Source organism: Mauremys mutica, chromosome 13 (assembly GCF_020497125.1).
Source record: "Mauremys mutica isolate MM-2020 ecotype Southern chromosome 13, ASM2049712v1, whole genome shotgun sequence".
Taxonomy (NCBI): domain Eukaryota; kingdom Metazoa; phylum Chordata; order Testudines; family Geoemydidae; genus Mauremys; species Mauremys mutica.
Genome location: NC_059084.1, coordinates 57,313,742 through 57,321,696, shown reverse-complemented (window position 1 = coordinate 57,321,696; position 7,955 = coordinate 57,313,742).

Here is a 7,955-nt window from a genome sequence, read left to right as displayed (position 1 = left end):
TCTCTCGCACAGTAATACCGGGCGGTGTCCTCGGCTCTCAGGCCGGTCATTTGCAGGTACACCAGGCTGTTGGAATTATCCCTGGAGATGGTGAATCGCCCTTTAACCGAGTTTGCATAGCGTGTGGTGCTACCATCCGTGCTAATCTCAGTGACCCACTCCAGCCCCTTCCTGGGAGCCTGGCGGACCCAGCTCATCCAGCAGCTGCTGAAGGTGAACCCGGAGGCTTTGCAGGAGAGGCGGAGAGAGTCTCTGGGCTTTTTCACATCCCCTTCGGACTCCACCAGTTGCACCTGGGAACGGACACCTGCGAATAAACAGACACTTAGAAAACAGATGTAGAACAATAAATCTTTTGATTCTGTAATGTGTTCACGGGTAGGAAAATACCTTCCCAGGCTGCTACAGTGAAAACTAAATGGACCCAAAGATTCATTTTCTCTGGTCTGACACGGGCAAGTTCTATGGGAGAGTCTCTGCGAACAGCCCAGACCCAGGGGGCTGCGGATTGTCTCTCTGGGTGCAGCCTGGGCAGGGAGAGAGACAGATTTATACAGGAACCTGTCACCCCTATTTGCTTATTCTCCTCTTTATAGGAGGCTGAGATTCATTATATGCCCTAGGGCAGAGAGAGGGATTCAGATGATCTTTCATCCGTGCGTGCAGCGCCCAGCACAGTGCGCTGGGATCCTGTTTATACATTTGGATAAGAAAAGAATGAACCAGACGCCCGCAGTGAAGACAATTTCCCTGACACGACCTCAGGGCCCGATTGCTGTCAGTTTCGGTGGGGGAGGGGAGGAGACTCAGCACTGGAGCCCCTGCCCAGGCGTAGTGGGGCTGTGGTACGGCGGGTCAGTGGGGTCAGCGACAGGGGAGGGGTCGGGTCACAGGGTTCCATTGGGCTGGGACACACCTGGAGACAGAATAACGCCCCGGGTGCTGGGAAATAGCTATGACTGAGGCCCCGCCCAGCACCTTTCCCAGAAGCGGCGGCTCCACTGACCCGGGCTCTGCCTGGTGGGAAATATTCCCCGGTAGCTTTAACCACCCAGGACAATCGCGGTTCGCTTCACCCCCTGGAGCTCCCTCGGGAATTGCAAGGAGCGGAGCGGTTGGAGTGAGGCAGGCAGCGCTCTGCTCTGTATTGGTGCTTTCTGCTCTCCCTCCCTTGGCTGTAAAACACTGGTCACTCCACGGAAGTGACTGGATTTTCACACAGTGTAAAACTTTCACTTATGCAGGATAAAATGACAAGAGCCGTTATAATATTCCCTGGGATTCCTCATCCCGTACTCAGAGAAGATGAAATTTCCTAGTTTTTACTTTAAACCTGACCAAGAACCTAACCCTGCCCTTGTGCCTAGCCCTAAGTGTATCCTCATCAAATCCGGACACAATGTTTACTTAAAGGCTAATTCTCACCCTAACCCACAAAATTATGATTTAACCCAAAAGCCCAATGAGCCGGTTTGGTCACAGAACCCCCTTTGGAAACTGCCAACTGATGTGCCAAGACTACTTCTGCCCTGCTTTCCTGCCCTGGCAGCTTGGGACTTCAGTGCCCTGCCTGGTTTGAACCAGACCCACTAGCCTGCTGCAAACCCAGACCCAGCTCTGAACCACATCCCCTAACAGCTGTAGGATTAAACTGAAAGCAGCTCACAGAGCTGTTCCTGTCTTTAACACTCAGATGCCCAACTCCCAATGGGGTCCAAACCTAAATACATCCGTTTTATTCATAGATTGTTCTCCCTCTGTAACACTGATAGAGAGATATGCACAGCTGTTTCCCCCGCCCCCCCCATTAATACACACTCTGGGTTAATCAATAAGTAAAAAGTTATTTTATTAAATACAGAAGGTAGGATTTAAGTGGTTCCAAGTAGTAACAGACAGAACAAAGTGAATTACCAAGTAAAATAAAATAAAACACACAAATCTAAGCCTAATACAGTAATACAACTGAATACAGATAAAATCTCACCCTGAGAGATGTTTCAATAAATCTCTTTCACAGACTGGACACCTTCCTAGTCTGGGCACAATCCTTTCCCCTGGTACAGCCCTTGTTCAAGCACAGGTGGTAGCAAGGGGATGTCTCATGATGGCTGCTCCCTTTGTTCTGTTCCACCCATTTATATATCTTTTGCATAAAGCGGGAATCCTTTGTCCCACCCCCTCCTTCTCAATGGAAAAGCACCAGGTTAAAGATGGATTCCAGTTCAGGTGACATGATCACATGTCACTGTAAGACTTCATTACCTACTTGCCAGCACACACGTATACAGGGAGACTTACAGGTAAAACACACCCCTCTGCAGACAATTGTCCTGGTTAATGGGAGTCATCAAGATTCCAAACCACCATTAATGGCCCACATTTTGCATAATTACAATAGGCCTTCAGAGTTATATTTCATATTTCTAGTTTCAGATACAAGAGTGGTACATTTATACAAATAGGATGACCACACTCAGTAGATTATAAGCTTTGTAATGATACCTTACAAGAGACCTTTTGCATGAAGCATATTCCAGTTACATTATGTTTAAACTCATTAGCATATTTTCATAAAATCATATAGAGTGCCACTTCACACCCAACTTTAACCCTGGTTCTAATAATAACTCTATCTGCAAACTTTACCCTTACTGTAACACTGACTCAGACATTAAAGTGAATCTGGGCCCTAATACTTACATTTACCCATACTGAACCATTCCCTTACCCCTACCATAAAGTTAACCCCAATTCTACCTTTAAACCTAACCCTAACCTTAACCCCAATCATACCCTTATCTCTAACCTTAACCCTAACTCAAACCCTAACCCTAATCATACCTTTGTATATAACCTTAACCCTATCACTAATCCTAACCTTAAACCAAATCATACCCTTATCTCTAACCTTAATCCTATCCCTAACCCTAACATTAATGCTAATCATATCCTTATCTCTAACCCTAACCTCAATCCTAATCATACCCATATGACTAACCTTAATGCTATCTGTAACCCTAAATTTAGGCATAACCCTAACCACAACACTCTGATTTATTCTATTTTATGAACATATTTTTTAACAAGGCTGAATTTTCCACTTCTGAAATTTGGCTCAGTGAACTCTAATTGCTGGGAGGTGTGTGTGTGTTTTTCCCACTAGAAGCCCCAAGCGTTGGATTAATTGCAACATTCTGCACAGGGGCAGCCACATGGCACGAAAGTTAAGCTTGGAATTGCAAGACCATTCGAGAATAAATTCTGTATAGCAATGGTCTCCAAAGTGGAGTGCGCAAGAGGATCCTTGGGAGTGTGCAGCGCAGCCAGAGGAGCACTTTTTTTTGCTGCATCAGTTCAGGCGGGAGTCCGAGTGGCTTTTTTTTTTTTTTGGCTTTGGCAAAAATGGTAGAGCCAGCGTGGTAGGGGGTGCATATTCAACATTTGTTTACTGATAGAGGTGCGCAATCAAAAAAGTTTGGAGACCACTGTTGTAGAGATAGTGAGGGAGCTGCGTATTCTTGTCACTCTGGTGAGAGGAAGAACAATTGTGATCTGCTAAAATTACTGTCTATTTTATGTAAAACATCCAATTTTCTGGTAAGAGCAATGGATGCGAGAATGAGGCTGTTATTAAAGGAGAGTAAATAGGGTGCCTAATTTTGTGTAGGTGCTCAGATTTAATCTCCTCACATTTTACAGACTTTGGGCATCCCAAAAGGAGAACACCCACTCAGAGGGAAGGTTTTTCTGTGAGCTTCTGCCGATGGGTTCGGTCACAGAGACCCCTTTGGCACTGTCACCTGATGTGCTGAAATTACCTTTGAGCCTGTTTTCCCTGCCAGCTAGGGACTCCAGAACCCTGCTTTGTTGAGGCAGACACACTAGCCTGCTGCAGCACAGACCCAGGATCTGGGCCACACCCCCAAAGCCTGCAGACTTTAACTAAAATCAGCTCAGCAGCTTACTTGTCTCCAGCACCCAGACACCCAGTTCCCAATGGGATCCAAACCCCAAATAAATCCATTTTATTCTGTATAAAGCTTATACAGGGTAAATTAGTGAATTGTTCACTCTCTATATGACTGATGGAGAGATATGCACAGCTGTTTGCTCCCCCAATCACTTACTCTGAGTTTATTAATAAACAAAAGTAATTTTATTAAGTGTAAAAAGTAGGATTTAGGTGCTTTCAAGTAATAACAACTAGCCCAAGCCTAATATATTAAGAAACTGATTACAGGTAATATCTCACCTGCAAAGATATTCCAATAAACTACTTTCACAGATTAGACTCCTTCCTAGTCTGGGCCCAATCCTTTCTCCTGCTACAGTCTTCGTTAGATCCAGCAGACATCTCAGGTGATAAACAGGGGTTTTCTCATGACTGGCAGCCTCCTTTTCCTTCTCTACCACTTTTATAGCTTTGGCACAAGGTGGGAATCTTTTGTCTGTGCTTGTCCCCACTGCGGCCTCATCAGTGGAAAAGTACAAGGATTCAGATGGATTCCAGTATCGTGTTACATGGTCACATGTCACTATAAGACACCCCCCCCCCCCCGTAGTCTCCATACTTCTTGGGTTGGCCCACAGTACACAGGAAGGTTTGCAGGTAAATAAACCATTTACAACCAATTGTCCTAGTCAGTGGGAGCCATCAAGTTTCTAAACCACCATTAATGGCCCACATTTTGCACAATTACAATAGGACCTCAGAGTTATACTTCATATTTCTAGATTCAGATACAAACATGATACATGAACACAATAGGATGAATATATTCAGTAGGTTACCTTTGTTATGATGCCTTACAAGAGACCTTTGGCATAAAGCATATTCCAGTTACATCATATTCACACTCATAAGCATATTTCCATAAAACATATGGAGTGCAACATCACACTTCTACTACAGTTAGTCTCTCACAGTAATACCATGAGATGTCCTCATGTCTCAGTCTGTTCATGTATCAATACAACAGGTCTCCGTGGTTGTCCCTGGAGATGGTAAATTGTCCTTTTACTGAACTGGAGTTGTCTGTGCTGCTTCTAGATCTGTCTATGATGCAGACCCATTCCAATCCCCTTCCAGAGCATCCCACCCAGCCAGGACCTGCTGAAGGCGAACCCGGAGGCTTTGCAAGAGAAGGGGAGAGAATCTCTGAGCTTTTTCACATCCCCTCCAGACTCTGCCAGCTGGACCTTTCTCCGGGCACCTGCAAATCAACACATGATATGAATCAGGAGATTCTTGACTAAGGTATCTCAGGCATCTCCACTATTCTGGGAGAGAAAATCTTCTCTGAGTGCGGCGAGATTGTGGAGGAGATGGAACCAAAACATCATTTATCTGCCTGGGCCGGGAGTTCTCAGAGGATTTCCTTTTTCACTGCCCGGACCCAGAAGACTCGGGCTTCTCAATTCCAGAGCTGCAGGGTCTGGGGAATGGCAGCAGGGGTGGCTCTAGGGATTTTGCCACCCCAAGCACGGCAGGCAGGCTGCCTTCGGTGGCTTACCTGCGGAGGTCCGAAGCCGTGGGATCAGCGGACTTTCCACAGGCAAGACGCTGAAGGCAGCCTGCCTGCCGCCCCAAGCACGTGCTTGGCGTGCTGGGGCCTGGAGCCGCCCCTGAATGGCAGGGTTTAAGCAGGGAGCCGAGTAACTTTATTTGCATATCCTGCAGTTAGTAAAGGGCTCAGAAACCCAGCCCCTAATGGACTTGAAATTCCAAGATTTGAGCTCAGAAATGACAATGACATTTCCAGAGACTTTGGCAAAGGTTGTGTCAGGATTCCTTCCCCACTCTGAACTCTGGGGTACAGATGTGGGGACATGCATGAAAGACCCCCTAAGCTTATTTCTACCAGTTTTGGTTAAAAATTTCCCCAAGGCACAAATTCCTTCCTTGCCTTAGTATTGCTGCCACTACCAAGTGATTTAGACAAAGAATGAGGGGAAGGACCACTTGGAGTCCTGTTCCCCCCAAAATCTTCCCCCAAGCCCTGCACCCGCCCTTTCCTGGGGAAGGCTTGAGAATAATATCCTCACCAATTGGTACAGGTGAACACAGACCCAAACCCTTGGATGTTAAGAACAATGAAAAATCAATCAGGTTCTTAAAACCAGAATTTTAATTAAAGAAAAGGTAAAAGAATCACCTCTGCCACCAGGGTTATCTGAGCTTCTTAACCCTTTACACGTAAAAGAGGAATTAACCCTTTACAGGGTAAAGAGCGATTTTATGCTACCCTTAGCTGTATGTTTATGACAGGCTGTATGACTTTATCCTTAATATTCTGCCTGATACTTAATCAGAGAGTCAACATTATCCTTAACAGAGAACTTGAGGGCCACTATCAAATTTCCCTCCTCTGCACATAGGCCAAGTTTTCAAAAAATATTATAATTCTATCAAATTGTGTTCGATTTTTTGAGATGCCTTAGAAGGAGCTTCATTTTCAAAGTTTGGGTACTCAGCACATTCTGTCAGGAAAGTCCCATTTAAGAATTCCAAGATGGTCACCCAAAATGTGAGAGATTTAAAACCACTTAAGAAAACATTACCTATTTTAGGATGAGGGAAGACAGGGAGAGAGAGAAATATTTAATTTTACAGCATTGAATGGGAACTTTTTTTGGAGCCAATTTTAAAAGGCACGAAGGGCAGCTAGACAGCCACTTTTTGTACAAGATTTGTTGCAAATATATAACAGTGGTTGCAGCGATGATCTCTATGGTCATATTTTAATCAGATAATGTCAGACCAACAACAATGAATCATCAATAAGCAAGAAGGCATAAATGAGAACCCTTACCACTTATTGATAAGCAGTTATCAGCTATTGATTATCGATAGAAAATCAACCACAAGACTGTAATTCTGAAAATAGAAAGAGAGAGAGGCTCCCTGCTTATAATTTGGGAATGGGTATTGAAGCATGAGGCTCCCTGGCAAAGACATCCTTTACTCAAATGTCAATGAAATCTAGAGAGCAGGCTAGAAGATAGTGTCTCTTATAAGGAGGGGGATATGCACATAGGGGTTACAATTTCCTACTTAAATCTCCCCCTCTCTCTCCTTCTGCCCAGGAGGCACCCAGAGAACAAAATGTGAGTACAAAACATGATTGCTTGACCCAGACTAGAAGGAGGCTAGTCTGTAAAAGAAGCTTATTGGAACATCTCTGAGGGTGAGATTTCATCTGTAATCACTTTCTTACTGTGTTAGGCTTAGACTTGTGTGTTTTATTTTATTTTGCTTGGTAATTCACTTTGTTCTGTCTGTTATTACTTGGAACCACTTAAATCCTACTTTTTATATTTAATAAAATCACTTTTAACTTATTAATTAACCCAGAGTATGTATTAATATGGGGGGGGGACAAACAGCTGTGCATATCTCTCTCTCTCAGTGTTATAGAGTGTGAACAATTTATGAGTTTACCCTGCATAAGCTTTATACTGGGTAAAATGTGTTTATTTGGGGTTTGAGCCCCATTGGGAGCTGGGTGTCTGGGTGCTGGAGACAGGAGCACTTCTTAAGCTGTTTTCAGTTAAGCCTGCAGCTTTTGGGGGACGTGGTTCAGACCTGGGTCTGTGTTCGTAGCAGGCTGGTGTGTCTGGCACAAACAGGCAGGGCACTGATGTCCCAAGCTGCCAGGGAAAAGAAGCTCAGATATAGTCTCAGCACATCAGGTGGCAGTTCCAAAGGGGATTTCTGCGATTCAACCCATCACAGAGGGGACTTAATCATCAGCAGTTCATTTTCCTTCTTGAAGACACTAGCACTGAACACCAGGACTTACTTTAAAATACAAATGCCTTAAACATCTGAAGCTCCCCTAGAGTAAACTGGCAAACATAACCACAGATGAATCACCAAATTTAACTGGGAAAAACATAGGACTTTTAAAAAGAATTCAGGACAAAGTAAAAGAAGATGACCCTGATAAAGA